This window comes from Rattus norvegicus, chromosome 10 (assembly GCF_021556685.1).
Source record: "Rattus norvegicus strain SHRSP/BbbUtx chromosome 10, alternate assembly SHRSP_T2T, whole genome shotgun sequence".
NCBI lineage: Eukaryota > Metazoa > Chordata > Mammalia > Rodentia > Muridae > Rattus > Rattus norvegicus.
Genome location: NC_141543.1, coordinates 113140692 through 113159501, shown reverse-complemented (window position 1 = coordinate 113159501; position 18810 = coordinate 113140692). Strand labels below are relative to the sequence as shown.

The window sequence follows — 18810 nt, the reverse complement described above, 5'->3', positions numbered from 1 at the left end:
CATGTGTATACGTGACATGAAAAAAGCATGTATATACGTGACATGAAAGTAGAAGCAAAAGCACTTGGGAAAACAGAAGGAGGCTAACAGGAGGGAAAGGGAGAGGGAACACCATGAGGAGCTCAGTAAAAGTATACTATACACTTCTATGAAAATGGTCTTTTGAAACCCAGTACTGTGTACAGCAGTTATATGCCGACGAAAGGTGAAATCAGGGCTGAGTAAATGGCTCAGTTGGTAAAGTCCCTGCCACGTAAGCTTGAAGACCTAAGTTCACATCCCCAGCACGCACATAAAAAATCCAGACATAGTGCTACATGCTTGTAATCCTAGCACCGGAGAGGCAGAGAAGAGAAGAGCCCCGTGGCTTGCTGGATGGCTCATCTTGCCAAACAGGTGCAATCCTAGATTCGGTGAGGAACCTTGTATTAAAAATAAAGTAGAAAGGGATAAAAGAGACCCAAAATTGACCCCTGGCCTACACACACACACACACACACACACACACACACACACACGCGCGCGCGAGCGCGCACACACACACACGCGCGCGCACACACACACACGCGCGCGCACACACACACACGCGCGAGCGCGCACACACACATACACACACACACAGTGACACCTACGAATGCATACCACACAAATAATAATAAAAACCAATGTTACTGTGCATTCTGTTCTGTATATTTCTGTATTTGTGAAGAGCTGCTTACTAAAGATGGAAGCCCCTGTCATGTGAAGGAACACATTGCTATAGACTCTGCCAGAGCTATGATGAGAGCAGGACGCTCCTCTGTCCCTTTAGATATGACAATGGAATTTGAATGCAGAGTCTCACACGTGATTAACCTTACTGGCAGGAGTTCGCCACAAGCACTGAAGGCCATAAAGGGAAGATTCACAGCTGACAGATAAATCAAGGAATTTAGTCAAATACCAGCAGCAGACACAAAAGGCATGTGAGTGTCCAGGGACTCCAAAAGCAAGATAAATGGAGCACACTGACTCTAGGACTGCATGCATGCCGCCCTCAGAGCCTGTAGTCTATATCCTTACCACACACAAGTCCCAACCCTGTGTCCACCAACAGTGTGAGGAGTGGTACCACTTAGGTGTGTGCATGTGAGGTGCCCATCTCCTGCATGTGCAATTATCCACCAGAAAATAGACCTAGAAATATATAGGCAAAAAGAAAAAAACCAAACAAACAAAACTCTGAAGGACTATTAATGTTACAAAACCAAATCCTGCCTTTTTGCTTTTAAGGATTTTTCTATATAAATATGAAATAGTTATGGTTCAATGGAATCTATTTCACATACCTGTGGTATTTCACAGAGGCTGCAAAATGTGCACAGGACAAGTGCAAGAGGAATGAACATATACATCCTTTGTTTAGCCTGGCCCTGCTAAGAACCCCAAATAAGGCCTATCCCCTGACAAGTCTCAGTCCCTGAATATTGCAGCATTAGGAATGTGATTGTGGCTTCTAGATGTCTAAGACAGAGCCCATTTTCCTAGCAGTTTCTCATATAAGTGGCCACATTGAAGTCTTGGGCATAGTTTAGGGCCCAGTAAGGGCCAGCTATTCCTGGCCTCTCCACAGCCAAGCTCTGAGTCAGCCCCATCCACAGAAGCAGCTCCTCCATTCCAACAGCTGGGCCCCAGCCCCACCTCCCATCCTTCCAGAGGCGCTCTGTGATCACAACGGCTAGCTCCTTCACATCATTCTTGAGATCCCTACAGCTCCTACCCAGTTCCCAACTGGCCTTACAGTCCCCTTCTCTGCCAGAACTCCCACTGCAGAGTAAGTCCCAGAGACTCCCTTATCCTACAAGGCCTCTCTGCACCCCAGGAAACAGGCACACGCAAACCACCTTGGGTGCCACAGATTAGAAATTATAACTACAATTATCTCCACTAGAACTATATCCAATCTGCTATGCTGAAAAGGTCCTCTGTTCTACTGAAACAGGCCTAGCTGACCTGGAATTACTCCAAGTTTGCTAGTATATAGCTCAAATTCACAACTCTGTTAATTAACGGGTTGCCCACTAGGGAGCAAACAATGTCAAGAAAATTGGCTGTGGCACCTGTGGGAGGGCAGTGTCCATATGCGCAGTGTCACTGCCAGCTGGACTCCCTGGAGCTCAGTAGGCACCACAGCCCAGATGCTCTGGGCAAGGCCAGCCAGCAAGCCTCTGGCCTCAGGGAAACCTGAATGTGTTCTCTAAGTGTCAACTTATCACTCCACAGGACAAAACCAATTTCCAGACAGACAACTACGAGTGGCAGTGTCAGCATTCTCAATGTCCACTTCACACTCTCCTACACCTTGCCAGGAAACTGGTGCCACACAAGAGCAACCCCAGACACAGATCTCCCACACCACAGTACCCACCCCAGCCAGGGCACCCAGGCTTCTGTCCCCAAACTGAAGTAAGATAATTTTGGAATCTATCCCTTCTCAGGAACTTGTGACATAGGCAGACATAAGAAAATCAAGTGAAAAAAAAAAAAAAAAAAAGAAAATCAAGTGATGGGTCTGAATCCACTAACAGTATGTCTTGATGGACTTTCTCAGAGTGTAATCCTGTTTACTGTTCAGGGTATCTGCTGGGAGGATATCTGCTGGTTCCAACTGCCCATCCCAACCGAGAGGCCACAGGAGTTGCAGGTTCCAAGAACCCACTCACCTCTTGCCTATCTCCAGATAGAGCCAGGACCTTCAGATGTCAAAATATGCTGAGACTCCTATGCCTGTGTCCTTCTACAGTTCTAGGCTAGAAAGGCAGAACGTAAAGCTCATCAGGGCCTCAGGCCCCACAGCCACCTATGGATGCCAATGCTGCCTGTCATTTGACTGTCCTCCTCCTATTCTGGCCCACAGCCCAGCCAGCAGTCTTCAGGGACAGCATCCTGGCTTTTCGTGTACTGCGATACTTAAAAACATCCTCCACAAATGCACAGCAAACACAGGAGCTAACAAAGAATATGGCACCGACGACTGGCTGCTAAACGGAGGCTGGCCTGGTAAGGGCAGGATGCTATGCTATGGATCACTGGAAAGGAACTGATTTGTAGAAAGGACAACGTGGGAAAGACAGCAATGACTGAGCCTGTAACAAAAACATAGGGAAGCCAGACTGCTGCCTCTGATTCATCCTAAGGTGGTGAGAGCAGCAGCCGGGCATGCGCAGACAGGTTGGCCCACTTCTGCTGCTTCTGGGGGGCGGGGGAGCTCTATAGAGCTGTCCAGCCTCTCCATGTGAAAGGAAGGCATTGAGTTTCCAGCTCTGATATTCAGGGCTCTAGGAAACAGAAGTCAGAGTATCTTTAGTGGCTACAAGGGCACTGGGCACTCACAAAGCTGGGCTCGGGGGAGGGGGATGGTGATTTGGAACAGGAAACTCCTTGCCTTCAACCTTTACATAATCATTATCAGACAGAAATTCCGAAACAGCTCTTTCCAGATCCAACAGGTTTAAAATAAGGAAACTGTTCAATAGCTTTGAACAAAAACCTTTCTCATGGTTCCAATTACACACTGCAAATGCATGTCAAATATATATATCATACCCCAGAGGGCTTCCTTTTGGCAACTTGGGAGTCCAGCAAGGTAATTTAAACACCCTTCACCCTAGACAGCATGTCGTTTGTTTAACACAGGCTGCCTAAGGAAGCAGCAGCCTCCAGGTGAGAGCAGTGATTTAACCCCCAGAGCCCCACATTTCTCACTGCAGGGTCCGTAGAGCCTGTAAGCCAGGGACACAAAGATTCAGCTATCATCTACATAAGCAGAAACAACCAACCCATAAAATCACCACAAGGTTACATCTCCTGACAGCCACTCAGCCATACTAATTTAAAACAAGTTAATGCATTGGGCAATTGTGGATTGTACAGGTTCCTGAGGTGTGTCTAGTGCAAACCCCAGGCTTTGCTCGACCTTCCCAATTCAAACTCGATGGTAAAGAACTTGCAGAGATGAAGGTATACAGTGGTGTGACCAATCCTAAGAGGACAGTATGAAAATATCAACTATTCTAATGCAGTCTAGGAGGCCAACAATAGGTAAAATGCTGGCCATGGACAGACAAACACACCACAGAGAGCAGTGTCTCCCAAGCTATGCCCAAATTCATGCACTGTTCTGAGGCACCTCATCCTATGAGTGGAGCCACACTCAGACCCAGAAGCCTGCCCACCGAGCCTGAGCCTCAGAGGTCCAGCTTCCGGGATCAGGTGTGGCTGCAGGACCTGCCCCTTGTACCAACAGCCATCATACTATCCTTAAGAATGTAGTTCAACTGGCTCAAGAAAAATGCCTCTTGAATGTGCTAAAGACAGAAAGAAAGATCTATAGAACACCGAGCTCCATAGACCTCTGGATTGATTTCCCACAGACCATGTCAGAATGGCCCGAGAAGCCTCCTAACCTACAGCAGCAGCAGCAGCATCTGGCCTATGGCTACAGAACCCTCAACTGTGGGACAACTCACCCCATGCCAGTGCTGCAAGGCACAGTCTCAGATGTCACCTGGTGTGTACCCTCCAAAGGCACTTCAGGGGTTACCTAGAAAGCAGCCATTACATTAAGCCCACACTTAATCCAGAAAAAGGTTCTACATTCATCTGGGCCCCAGCAACACCACAACTACAGCCAAGAGCCAAGGCCCATCTTTCACACAACGCAGCCAGGTGTCCTGAAGATCGCATGAGAAACTCCAACAGGCAGGTACACAGTTATCAATTAGGCGGTGCCCTTCATCCCAAACACGCTTCCACCCAAGAAATCCAGTCACGGGAGAAGACAGTTCCACTTTAGATGAAGTCTCACTAGGGAAGGACCCTTCAGAAACTCTAAGCCCAACCCAACATTAGCTTCCTGGTTGGTACAACGGATTCTGTTGGGAACAATGACAAGAAACACATTGGTGAAATGCCCATAACCACTTCCATCCCTATCAGCAGGAGAATTAGACGAAATCCGTAAAGCAGGTGGTAAGAAGTATGGGCACCTATAAACACAACACTCCTGAGGGGTGTGACTGGAAGTAGATGACAGAGGGGAGACATGGGAGGGGTACTGAGGGAATGCAATTCTCATGGTGATACTATATTAAAATCTCAGCTGTGGGGGTAGGTTAGGCAAAGTTACAACTGGGACTGATGCATGCCAGGACTGTTGGACAGACAGACAGACAGACAGACAGACGCACGCACACGCACACGCACACGCACACGCACACGCACTCATCTGGGAATCTCTGTTAGCTACAGTCTGTGCCCAAGCCAACACTGTAATTCTGAAAAATCCACTGGGCCTTCCTAAACATTTCTTTGTAATCTTGTAAACCTGTTAAATGCTTCAGGATGGAAAAGAAAAAGAAAAAAGGTGCTACAGTCTGGATATGAAGTATATGCCCAGAGATTGCTGAGGGCTTCATACTGAGATCAAAGGACTGATCGCAAGGGTGCTAACTCTATCAATGGATATTGAAGACCCCACAATGCACGGTCAGGAGGAAATGCTTTAAAAGATTACATATCTTGCTTCACTCTCTCTTGTGCTTGCCTCCTGGCCCCCACCATAGCAGAACAGCTTCCTTTGCCATGATGGCTTGCATCACACCACAGGACACCTGATCACAGTCTGACACCTTGGTATCATAAGCCAAAGAAAACCCTTCATTCCTAACTTTTCTCAGGTAAACTGTCAAAGCAATGAAGAGTGACTAGTACTGAAGTCAAAGCAAGTTGAGACCCAAGCAAAAGCCTGGGATGTACAAGACAGAGATCACCTAAGAAGTGCCAAAGGGCAGCCTGAATACCACCTGTATACACCAGCAGTGCCTTGACCCCAGCACAGGCTGTATTTGTGCAGGTATGACAACGATGTCCCTCCCAGTACCCCAAAATACCTACACACAAGCGGTGCGAGGAAACAATGTTCTGCACTTAGAGTATCCCCCTTAGAGTGTCTTGAATTATGAGCACTGAAGTGTTGGTACAATGTGACCTAGGATCAGGTTATAAAGAACCCACCAAAAAATGGAATAGTGTACGATAAGGCAGCCTAATAAAGGTCTTAAGCCCATCCTCACAGAAGGACATACCAAGTGTGAGTAAGGGGACATTGTCTAACTCACAATGTGCTAGCTGCTTCATCTGGAACTGAACTAGCAACTGTGCTAGTTGCTCCAAACTGGGTACAAGCAGTAAGTTTCTTATGTCTACAGATTAATTGTTCAGTATGAGGTGTTCTGTTATAGGAGCCCAAAAGAACTGACGCTATGTCCAGAAAAGCACAGAAGCACAGAACTCTGAAAAGCCATACTGAGTAAGCACAGTCTAGCACCTGCCTGAATGGAAAGGCCAAAGGCCCTGCTTCTCCATTCTCCAAATGTTACCAGGAAGACATGAAGACGGCATCAGTGAGCAATTAGGGATCTAGGACAACAAGAAAACATCCACTAGGCTACATTTCAAAGATGTCTGGGAGAATCCAGCCACACAGCTTTGTCCCAGCATGCACAGAAAAGCTTCCACGTGAAGCCAGGCTTAACAGCTCACACTTGTGATTCCTGCACTCAGGAAGCCGGGGCAAATGAATTTCTGTGAGTTCTGGTTCAGCCTGAGCCAGTGAATGAACCCTGTCTTTAAGAAACACAACCAGGGCTAGAGAGATGGCTCAGCGGTTAAGAGCACTCAGAGGTCCTGAGTTCAATTCCCAGCAACCACATGGTGGCTCACAACCATCCATAATGGGATCCGATGTCCCCTTCAGGTATGTCTGAAGACAGCAACAGTGTACTTACATACATGGAATAAATAAAATAAATCTTTAAAAAAAAAAAACACAAAACCAAAACCAAGCAAATCAAACAGCTTCTGTGAGAGCCCACACACACGGTTAAGGTGACAGGACAGGCAGCAAGAGTTCACTTGTGCCCCCACATATTCCAGGGAGTTGGCAGAAGATACCAAGAGTGACCATGCGAGTTTTCAAGACAAGGGGGAAGTCAAGTGTTCTGTCCCTTGAAGAACACCAGTACCTTCCCCAGGGGTGTGTGCTTCTCTCCAGAAGGAGCACCCTACCTGGAGGCATTACTAACACCAGCTAACCAAAGGCAGCAGTGCCTATCTCTCAGTTCAAGACTGTAGCCACCTCCTACCCATATTCCACACCCTGGAAGTAACAGCTACCACCAAAGTGGCACAACAGGTCTATGCTGTCCGCCCTTTCACCAGAATGGAGAGTCATCTTCAAATGCAAGTTGCTGTTCTACAGCACAAGGGTCTTTGGAAGAGGACACAAATGAAATATGGTGTCCAAGTACTGTCAGGTGCTCTGACAGCAACTGACTAACAAGAGATGACAGATGAGCTGGAGGGGAAAGTCAGACATCCATGGAACACCCGATTCCTTTCCCACCAAACCCCACTTTACCAGTATAGGACAACTGAGGCCTAAACGTAGGGTCTAGACAAGACAATAAGCTCATGTGGGGTTTTCCGTCCATGCTGGACTAAGTCTTCCAAGGCATCCTTTCCCTTGGATTCCATCCTACTTGTCTCGACAGAATGTGCATACTGTCCCATGTCAGAGCATGTACACAGCCCCCACAGACCCCATCCTAACTAACTGCCCATGACTGAGGATACACAGTACCATGGACCCCATATTTCATGTGCCCATGATAGGACATGCACACCCACCATGAGCTCCATATCACATGCCCAGAGCAGGGAATCCATAGTTGCACCTCCTCTTCTCTATGATCTCCATTACTAAACACGCCAACACCCCCATGTACCTCATCCTGTATTATCCAAGCAAAATCAAGTTGGGATATCCAAGCAAGGTCAAGGCAGCCTCTCAGGGAAACAGAACACAGACTCCTCAACATAGGTCAAAGGAATATGCTTCTCACAACTGCCCAAAAACACAAGTACCTCAACAAGCATGGCCACTGGGGTGTGGTTAGGGCTCCTGACAGGAGTTTAGTGGTGCCCACCAAAGGCACACAAAAAGACACCAGGCTGACAAAAAAGACTCGATACCTTCTCCATCATCAGTCAGCCAGCATCTCTAACTACTGGCTCTCAAAGCCACTCAAGTGCTGACTTCCAGCCAAGTCAAGCCCCTCCAGGCTAGTACTCAGTATTACACTGGTCCTTTTTCCAGTGATCCTATTGGTTCTTTGCCAATTAAACACTCCTAGAATCCCCGAGTGACCATTTCCAACAAGACCTAGCACTGGCTCCCTTTATCTCTGCCATTGGTTCCTTTTGTTATCACCCTAGCCGCTGCCACAGAGGCAAGGGCCCATCAGTTCCTGCTTACAACCACCACCGCAGGTCACCACAGAGGAAGGACATGGCATGGCATAACCACGAGGCAGGAGGTGCCTCCAGGACTAAGGGTGTGCTCCTCTGCTGATGCTGTGCTGCTGGCACAGATACACCCACAGCTAATGACAGAGTCAAGCCCAGCTGCATGAAAGAAGCAAAAGCAGCGTCCCGGAGGATTAAAGGCTAAACCAGGAACACAGGAAGTTGAGACCAGTCCTACCTGACTTTCAGTCAGGGTCCCCAGCTCTAAGGCCCAGGCCACCAGTGGCCCAGGACAGTGACCCTGCCTCTAGCCTCTGGGAGTATCACAGGTATTTCAGGGACAGCAGGATCCCAGGAGACTGAAGTGTCAGAGATGGGCCCTACCTAACTCAAGGCAATGTTGCAAGAGACACACAGGACTCCAGGAGAAGCAAGTGGCCCAGGATCATGGAGGGCACACCTAACATGGTTTAATCTCAAGCCTGGTACCCATCTTTAACTAAGGAACTGGAGAGGTTCTGATGTCATCATTCCACGTGTCTACAGCTTTCCTGGTCATGACCTGGTGGGTAGAGCCCCACTGAGTAGGTCTCAGGTTTTCCGCCACCATACTGCCTGGCACTCAGCCTTGGTTACCAGTTCCAAAGGATGCTCAGTTGGTATCTGCAAATATGAATTCTAACCCCCATTACCTGTATTCACCACAGGGACTGGATTAAACAAAAGAAAATGCCTACCATCTGCAGGAACAGCACACAGGCAGCCACAACACTCATTTTCCACAGCGCTCATTTTCTTTGGAAAACTAAAGTCACTGCAGGAGGATGGCTATGGTTTAGAAGTGTCACAACCAAATGAAAAGGCTCATGTGTTGAAGACTAGGTTTCCTGCCAGTGGAGCCAATCATTGAGAGGTGACCAGATCATACGGGTGCTGACTTAACGAACTAATCTACTGATGGACATTTAATTTAATGGCATTATTGGGAAGAAGAGGAACGTTGGGAGGTAGAAGCTTTTAGAGAAAATAGGTCAGTGAGGAGGTAGATCTTTAAGGGTCAAATGCCTCCTCCTACCCTTCTCTTTTTCTCTCTCCCTTCCTCCTCCTTCCTGGCCACCATGAAGCAAGCCATACCTTCCTCCTCCTTAGACTTGCACCACCATGACATTCTGTCTCGTCTTGAGCCAAAGGAATGGGTCCAGCCAACCTTGGACTGAAATATCTGAAATCTGAGCCACAATCAATCTTTTATGTCAGGTACTTTGTCAAAGTAACACATGACTGAGGTACATGGAAGACACAGCCCTGGAGACACTATCACCTTATGGGGCCACATGTGAGTGCACTACACCTGGGCTCAAGATCAAACACAAAGCCCTGATTCCCTGTAGAAGCTGAGTTCCACTCTTATCTACTGGCTAGATGTACCTCAAGTCCCTCCCCTTACCCCCACAAGCCCAAGGTGTCTGGGTAAAGCAAGCAACTGGGTATCAGGAACTAAATCGGTCTGTTCACAATCAGTCCTTTGCACAACAACAGAGACCAGCAAGCATGAAAATGAGATCAGAGAACAAAACACACGGAACTACCACAAGGGCACATGAAGAATGACTGTCAAGTGCACCAGGAACTGTGGCCCAGTCTCAGTGTCCTGCTGCCACAGCTAGCCTGACGTGCTAGAACCTGTGTTCTCCTTCCAGCAAAATCGGCTGCACAACTCCCCAGTAAACGCAGTAGGCCACACACCACCACCACCAGGAAGCCTGGCTAGGAAAACACGGGAGGCAGGGTTGGATAGTGTGAAAGTAAGCTCAGGGAGTGGAAGGTTCTGATCAGGTAGCAAGACTTCTCACTAAATTATTTTTCATCAATGCGTCAGCAAGTTGGCTCAGTAGGTAAAGATGTGTGCCCAGGGATCTACATGATACAAGCAAAGAAAACACCCCCAAAAAGTTGTCCTTTGACCTCCACATGTGTGCTAGGACATGCATGAAAGACATACAAAATAAAAATAAATGAGATTTAAATTTTTTCATCCAACGGCATAAACACCACCACAGTGTCTAAAATAACAGAAAGATGTGGGTAGTTAGGCACCCTGAGTGCACTGCAAAGCCAAGATACTGTCACTCATGCTCAGATATCACAGGTCAGGTCTGGCCCTAAGCTGATTTCCACTTTGGAAAATAAATACAACAAACCGTGTAACACAAGTTGGGAGGTTTTATAATGCACATGGCTCCTACAGACGCCTGAGCAGTAAAAACTGGAGCATATACCACCCTGACATGCTAACACTTTCCCTTACTGGACGATACATTAGTTCACACAAAATACCAACTCTGACTATGTAATTGCCAAATAAAAGCAAAAGGATTAGAGACATTCTAAAGGTCTGGAGTGCTGCTTTGCTGTTTTTGAGATGGGTCTCACGATGTAACCCTTGGAACTCATAGAAATTGACTCTCAATTGTTCAGAGTAAAGGTGTGAACCACCAATCCCAGTTAAAAGCCGCCCCCCCTTTTTTTTTTTTGAGACAGGGTTTCTCTGTATAGCCCTGGCTGTCCTAGATCTCACTCTGAAGACCAGGCTGGCCTCAAACTGAAGAGATCCACCTGCCTCTGCCTCCCGAGCGCTAGGATTACAGGTGTGTGCCACCACTGCCCAACTAAAAGCCCATTCTTAATACGTTTGTGCATGTATTTAGATATTCATATGCATACTGACAAGCAAAAGACACTACAGAGAATGGTAAATATATATTGAAGTTAACACAGATACTGTCAAGGGAATAAAAGCAACGGTGTGGGGCTGTGAAAGGTAGCTTGGTTCCCGGCTGAGCTAAGACTAGAAGCTGCAGGGACCCTGAAGGGATGGTAGGGGCTGCAGCTAGTGACAGGGGCCTGGTGTCTGGGAACCAAACAAACAAGTTTGCCTGTTCCCAGACACCAGGCCCCTGTCACTAGCTGCAGCCCCCCAATAGATCTGTGGCCATCGGTCATGTAAGGGTAACACCCCAAAACCCCCACAGGTAGGAAAGGACCTGACCTGTGGGCTCCTGTAGGCTCAAGACAGATCTCCATTTTAATGAGGTACCTAAAGCCCTGGAGGGCTTAGCCAATAAGCTTTCCTTCCCAGAGACTCCTCCCTGCAAAAGGTATTTAATCTCAGGCCCACCCTGAGAAGTGGGTATGGTTTTACTCATCCATTTTCAACCATAATAATAAATACCTTAAAACCATGGACTGCCTCTTTTCACAGGGATCTGCTATGGGGAGCCATGGAGAAGGCCTTCCCCTACAAAGCCACCTTCCTAGTCTCGGATAAAAGGCCTCTGTGCATGCCCAGCCACAGACACCAAGCTCAAGCCAAACTCCTGTGGTCAAGCCTAGGATTCTCCCCATGGGACCAGTTGGAGCTCCTCCCCCCTTGCCTTCCCCCACCCCCAGCCCCCACCCCTGAGCCAGATCCAGCCCTCAGGCCCAGATTCTGTTCTCAGCTCTTCTGGGAGTCCAAGAACCTGGGAACCCCACAGCCCCAGCCTCATTATTGCAGGTCTGGGGATTCTGGAACCAACTCCAGCTGTCCTGCACCTCAGACTGCACTTTCCCACCCCCCCCCAAACCCCCCCACCCACCCCCTGGAGCAGTGTCCCCGGGCTTCCCTATGGCCTAACACCTGCCTGGTGACAACATGGGGTAAGCCCAAGTCGCTGCCCATGTCCTGCCTCCTCAGTGGCCATGCAATCATGTATGTAGTGAGGGTTTATATCCATACTATGTACACTCCCCAGGAATGTCAGTAAACACCTGAAACTCTACCACTAGGCAGACGGGGGCAAGTGGATCACAAGTTCAAGGTCATCCAAGAAACATACCCTCTCTCAAAACACAAATGTCTCTCAACATCCCCTCCACCCATACATATACACCAAGTAAGGGCTGTTATTTGTTTGTTTGTTTTGTTTTGTTTGTTTAGTTGTTCGAGGTTTGTTTCTTTGGAGACATTATCTTACTAGGTAGACCAGGGTGTTCTCCTGAGTGCTGAGATGATAACATATGGGCTACTATACTATATCCAGCCAAAACGAAATGTATCTATTGAAAAGACTTTTGGCTAAACAGATACACAGCCACAAGTATGTGAGAAGATGCTCAAGATCATTGTCACTGAGGCAAAACGGCAAGCCAAAATCACATCAACATACTCCTCCATACCCATCGAATTGGCTATAAACGTTGGCTTCCTTTCTCCAAAGGCCCCAACATTGGCACACCACTACTAGAGGCGTAAGATGGCCCAGTGCTGTGAAAAGTAGCTTGGTGGGCAGGACTGTCATGTGATCTGGTATGTACCAAGCGGGAAGACGGGGGAACTGTCACTCGGCCAATACTGCTGTAGATGTGCGCACAGCAAAACTACTTATGACAGCCAAGAGGAGGAAACAACCCAAACATCACTGTGCCCGATCTTTAAAAAGGAATGAAATTCTGACACATGGGGGTGGGCTCTGGATTCGCTGTATTCAGTGAAAGAAGCCAGATTCAAAAGTTCTAACTTACTAACTCACAGGGACAGAAAGTAAACGGCAGTTGCTGGCGGTGTTGGGGAAATTAGGCGACTGTGACTGGGATGGAACAAGAGAGAAGCAATGGTTGAGCCACCCTATACCCCCCACGTGTCACTGATTCAGTGGGTCTAGAAGACAGTCCGATTAGTAAAGGAAAGCCTTGCAAGAGAGTGAGGGAACCTGATTCAATCCCCAGAACCCCATATTAAAAAGAAAAAGGCAGGCATAGTGGCACGTGCTGTCATCCCAGTGCTGAGATGAAGACAGAAAGCTGGGGGACTACTGGACAGTCACACTAGCCTGCTGGAGACTCCGGGCCAATTAGAAACCCTGTCTCAAAACACAGGGTGGAAGGCCAGAGAGCCGGTCAGTGGTTAAAAACACCTATGACTCTTGAACAAGACTCAAGTTCAGTTCCCAGCACCCATGCTGGGTGGGAATTCAAGACCCTCTTCTGGGCCTCCACAGGCACCTGTATACATATACACAACTTAAAAATAAAATCTTTAAGAAAAAGGTGAAAAGTGCCCAAGGAATGACACCAGAGATTGGCCTCTGGCCTCCTCACTCCTGTGTTTACACATGCCGTGTAAACCCACGTGTGCATTCACACATATATACACAAAGAACAACTTTGTAGAACACTAAATGAAATGTTTAAATAAAAGATGAAATTATCAGGCTTGGCGGCACACACCTTTAATCCCAGAACTCAGGAGTTAAGAGGCAGTTGAATCTCTGAGTTTGAGGCCAGCCTGGTCTACAAAGTTAAGAAAGGAAGCAGTGAAAAACATTACATAGGAAAACAGAAGAGGAGGCAGATCAAAATGAATGTTTTGAAAAAAAAAAAAAAAGGTAAAAGGTAAAAGACTCTCACTGCAACAAACTGAAAGTGAGAGGCTCAGGACGCAGCCAAACAGAAAGAATAACCTTGACGATAAAGCTTGGTGAACAGAGTGACACAGCAGACAGCAGATAATCCACTCTGCAGAGGCCAGTCAGGGAAGAAGGGTTGAGGGTATTACTATCATATTTCTTACAGTGATAGTATGTGTAGCACGAGGAGAAAAAAGGAAATCTTTGTGTCAATTTTTAACTTTACCTGTCCCCGTTCAGTTTAACTAACTTCTGTGCATAGCTGTGAGCAGAGCAAATGTGCCCAGGACATCTAAGTCCCGAGCTATACCTGGAAGACCAACAAGTCCCAGGCAGGGCCAGAAAACAAGGCCCCAGAGCTGCACTGCTGGCCTGGGAGAACAGACGGGTGAGGAAAACGGTGGGAATCCTCAAGACTTGGCCCAAGTTCACAAACCCCAACTGAGTTTCCCAATCAAAGACAAAGCCAGCCGCTGCGCTGCGCAGAGTTTCAGGTTTCCCTTTAGACACAGAGCATCAGTGCCAACCAACACCAGGAGGGACGGGAAGAACAAGGGACTGTTTACACAAACACAAACAAAAAGCCTTTCACCCTCAATCACTCGCCCAGAGGGCTCTTGAAGAGCCACGGGAACCTGGTTGCACACAGCTCAGAGGCAGAAGAGCCGGAGAGCATGTGCCCTACACAAGCTGCCCACAGGCCACGTTCTGGTGCAGCCAGGCCTCCCACCACAGGGTGCCATTCATCGAGACACCACTCACCCTCATGGGCCTGAGTACATCAGACTCAACAAAATAAAGTCTCTCCAGTCTGTAAAAGCCTACAGTGGCATCACCTTAATCAAGAAATTAAAACTTAAGTGGTGGTGTCACAGCCATCAGGTTCCCTAACTCTACAATCGCCCTCTCCGGGGAACACATGAACAGTAAAACTTTCTCACACACTTTGGCCCTACCTCACTAGAACTGCCCAGCTAATTCTGAATTGACAAACTAGGTGACAGTGTAAATAAAGCCCACGGACAGTCTTAGTTTTGTTTAAAATAAGGAACCCAGTACACCAGGCATGTTCAAGCAACAGCAGCCCATGGGGTACACACAACCACGGAGGTGGGAGAATGATAAGTGCAGCCCCAGCCCTATTTAAAACACTGAGACGTTTTGTTGGTTTGGGTTTGGGTTGGGGTTTTGGGGGTGTTTTTTTGGAGGGGGGTGGTCTTTGGTGTTTTGTTTTGCATTGCTTTTGGTAATTCAATTGCAGGTTCTTGAGCATAAACTCTGTAGACAAGAACTTTGTGTTCCAGTGTCAAAAGGTTGCTCAGACCTGAGTCCTGCAGTCTGTGTGGCAGCACTAAGGGCTCCACTGACCTCCACTACCTTCTACCTTGTGGCAGGTAAGGACCCGTAAGGCTGTGGGATGGGACACAGGCCTCATTGGTCAGTAATCAGTGATCACAGCCCACATCTGGCCAATCCTGGAGAGGTTCTAGGCAGTAAGAGCACAGAGGGAGGAAAGTGGACCATCCCCATCTTGGCCAGATGCCCTGCTGGGCCTACAGAAGCTCTGAACAGCTCTGTCTACTGAACGGCAACACTTGCCCCCTAGGCTACAGCTCCATGTCTGTCCTGTGGCTTTGAGCAAAACAAGAGCAGTGCCTAAGGCCAAACCCAAGTCTAGGAAAGTGTCCAGACCACTAGGAACAGCTTTCCACAGTCTAGCCCGGACTTACCTTAACACAAATGGAATAGGAGAGAGGCTTGGGAAGCAGATGAAGGCAAGCTGGGATGGGGGCCATCCATCACCTCAGAGCTAGCTCAAGACCAGGACTATTAGGGGCTTAGCAAAATAATTTGTTTCCCTGGATAGTCTCTCACTACTACAATCCTAACCAAAAAGAAGTTCCAATTAAGAAACCCTAAAATATAGATACCCTCTTCAATGGGAAGGAAGCCATGGAGGCAAGGCCAAAGACAGACTCTTAAGTCTCAGGACAGGCCCTGGGCCTTCTGCTCTTTATTCCTCTTAAAAAGCTCTGGAGTACATGGCTGCTACAAACCCCAGAACCATGTGCACTCCCTAGGAATCTGGAACTGGGCAGGATGGAACTGCTGTTGTCCTCCTATCACCCAAGGACCCAATCATGTCACCAGCGTAGAGCTCAAGTTTAGGGGAGGCCAGAGTAGAGAGCCTCAGAGTGAGCTGCCTGCTGCCTAGAACTGCCCCTGGGGCATTATAGAGCACTGGGAAGCTGAAGCCAGGCTTGTGACATCACTAGAACAATTTCCACTTCCTTTTTACTTTCCAGATGTTCCTCGAAAAAGGAGCACAAAAAGTTGCAGGAAAATCACCTTGTGACTATTTGTAAGGAGGTTGGAAATATAAGTGACTTCCCTTCCTCCTTCAAAGACGTTTTGTGAGAGAGGCTGCTGGGTGAATTGCTCAACAGACCTGGCAAGACTGCTGACCCGCTTCCACACTGCACAGCCCTGCACTGCATGGCAGGGGACTGTCAGCTTAGCCCAAGCACAGGTAAGACGATGTTGAAGGGACAGGAAGGGAAGTAAGAGCCAAGCCGTGCTGTGGAGGAGTTCCCAGGCTAACCTAACCACACTGCTCTGCCTTCCATGCCCTGCAGGACAGCGTGCCACAGGCGGTTCCCGCAGGGACCCAGGAAAGGAGTCTCTGATGCAGCTGAGCAGAGTCACGGCATTACCCATACCCGACAGCACCTGTCTGCATATCCGGTTGGGATGCTGCTGTCCAGTGGGGCCAGCTGCCCCAAACACCCACTCTATACCCCAGCTTACCTCACATGTCACATGATGAAATTGTTACCTACCAGACTAGGTTCCTGGGTCAAGTTACTTAACCCCTCTGTGCTCATTGACCTTCTATGAAGCAGGTGCTCAGCAGTTCCCGTGACTACAGGAATGATGCAAGTAGCACTCAGCACAAGGACCCACATGGGAGATGCTCAGGAGATACCAACTGCCACTCCCAGTCCTCTCCCCTAAGATCTTACTTACTCCTCAGAAACTTCATCAAGACATCTAGGTCATGTAGAGGACTGAGACCAAACATAAGGCTTCAGACCTCACTAACGGCATAAAAAAGAGCTCCTCTTTTTTTTTTTTTTTTTTTTTTTTTAAATCAGTGTGTGTTTTGCCTGCACATGCATACCTGGTACCTTCAGAGGCCAGAAGAGGGCATCAGATCCCATGGGACAGGAACTGTAGTTTCAAGCCACCGTGTGGGTGCTAGAAATTGAATCCAGGTCTACTGATAGAGCGGCCAGTGTTTTTAATGCTAAGCTATCTCTCCAGCCCCATCCTTCACTTTCTAAGGCATAAGGGAAGAGGTCAAAGAGGACAGGGAACATAGCAACAGAAAGAACCACTAGGAGGCTACAAGCATATGAACCTTCTGTGAGGGACCAAAGCACTGCCACTCCCTGGCCTACACAACAGAACCCATCAAAAGCCCAAGGTCTTGGCTATTATCAACTCTGAGAGTTCTTTCAACCAGCAGCAGTTAAGAAGCCCCACTCTACAAGCAGACAGAGTTGGATCCCTACATAGAGTCCCCAAGCCCTCCTATCCTGTGAGAAACTCACTGAAATATTCAGAGCAGTTAGAACAAGGTATCAAAGCAGGGCCACTCAAAACCCTCAGAAACCAGAGATCCTCACTGTGGAATATGCTTCGTGGAAATGCCAGAAGATACAGTTAAGGAAACTGAGAATATAAGGAGAAAGACACTCTAATAAAGCTACAGATTGCCCCTAATCAAAACCTAGAGCATGTGGATACCATCAGGCCACAGATGCCAGGCCACGTAGGGAAATGGTGACAAGGCTGGGCCTCAAAAGAGACAATGCTCACTAAATGCCACTCTTCAGGTCAGAATACCTGCTAAGTGAGGTCTCTCCTTTGAAGAAAGCACTGTAACGTAACATTCAGCCAAATGTGTGCTCAAGTGTTTGGGTGTCAGTGTAGCTCTGTCCACGCCGACTACGAAATGCAGAAAAGAAGATACACAGGAGGTTAGAGAGAAGAGGGAAGGAAATGTAGAAGCAAAGATAGGACTTGCCCAAGTGAGAGGGCAGCATAGACTCAAGGAGTTTGGTCCCCACACAGGGAGAAGGGACAGTCGGCCCCCAAGAGGATGTGGGAGGTGACACAGAAGCAGAGTTAAGGGCGGTGGGGGAGGGAGGTCAGTTAAAAACACCTGAAATCAAGGAGTGGAAAATACTCAGCAAAAGGTGAGTGAGAGTGGAGTGGAAAGGGTAAGACATTCATTCAGTAAGTTCCTGCCCACCTTCCTAGAAGCCGGTCTGCCCCAACTGCTCCAGAAGAGAGGTGCATCAGAAATGGCACTAAGATAATTCTCAGCCTTGCCTCTCCATTTTCCTTTCTCCAAGTCCTGAGGCGTCCAAAGACTATCGTCTTCTGTGGAGTCCCATAAAGTGGCAGAGTAGCTAGACTTCACCATACTGGGGAGCCTCAGTAAACACCCACAGAGTAGAAGCACTGCCCCAGGAACCCAGTACAGACCACATCCACCACCACTGACGTAACAAACTGGTGAATGCCTCAAACCAGAATGTAAGGTAACTTGCTGCTCAGCTAGAGATGTGGGAAATCCTAGGGGAACTGCTGTTCTTTTAAGACTGTGCCTTTGGTTTTGACTCTTCATAGAAATGAAACAAAGTAACTAAATTAAGTTTTAAAGAATTAAACATAAAGGTGAAGCCAAGTAAAATCTTAAGTCTTAAAATGGATGTGGGGAGAGCACCAGTGCTCCAACCTTAGGGAGCCTCTCCTGTGTTTTAGTGCTCTGGCCCTTGCCAGCAACCTCGGGTATGACCAAGAGCCCAGCCAACTATCACACTGTCCCTTCCCTGTTCCCAAACTGACAGCACATCACATCCCAGCCTTCATTGCAGCCCGCACAAGCCTTACAGTAAATAACGGGGGGAGGGGGCGCAGCATGTAAAATGGCTCCAAAACTAAAAAT

General features: G+C 48.0%; 1 protein-coding gene across 5 annotated transcripts in view; it reads right to left on the bottom strand.

The window, feature by feature from the left end:
* Tbcd (tubulin folding cofactor D) overlaps positions 1-18810 on the bottom strand; it is a 159163-nt gene that overhangs the window by 74005 nt on the left and 66348 nt on the right.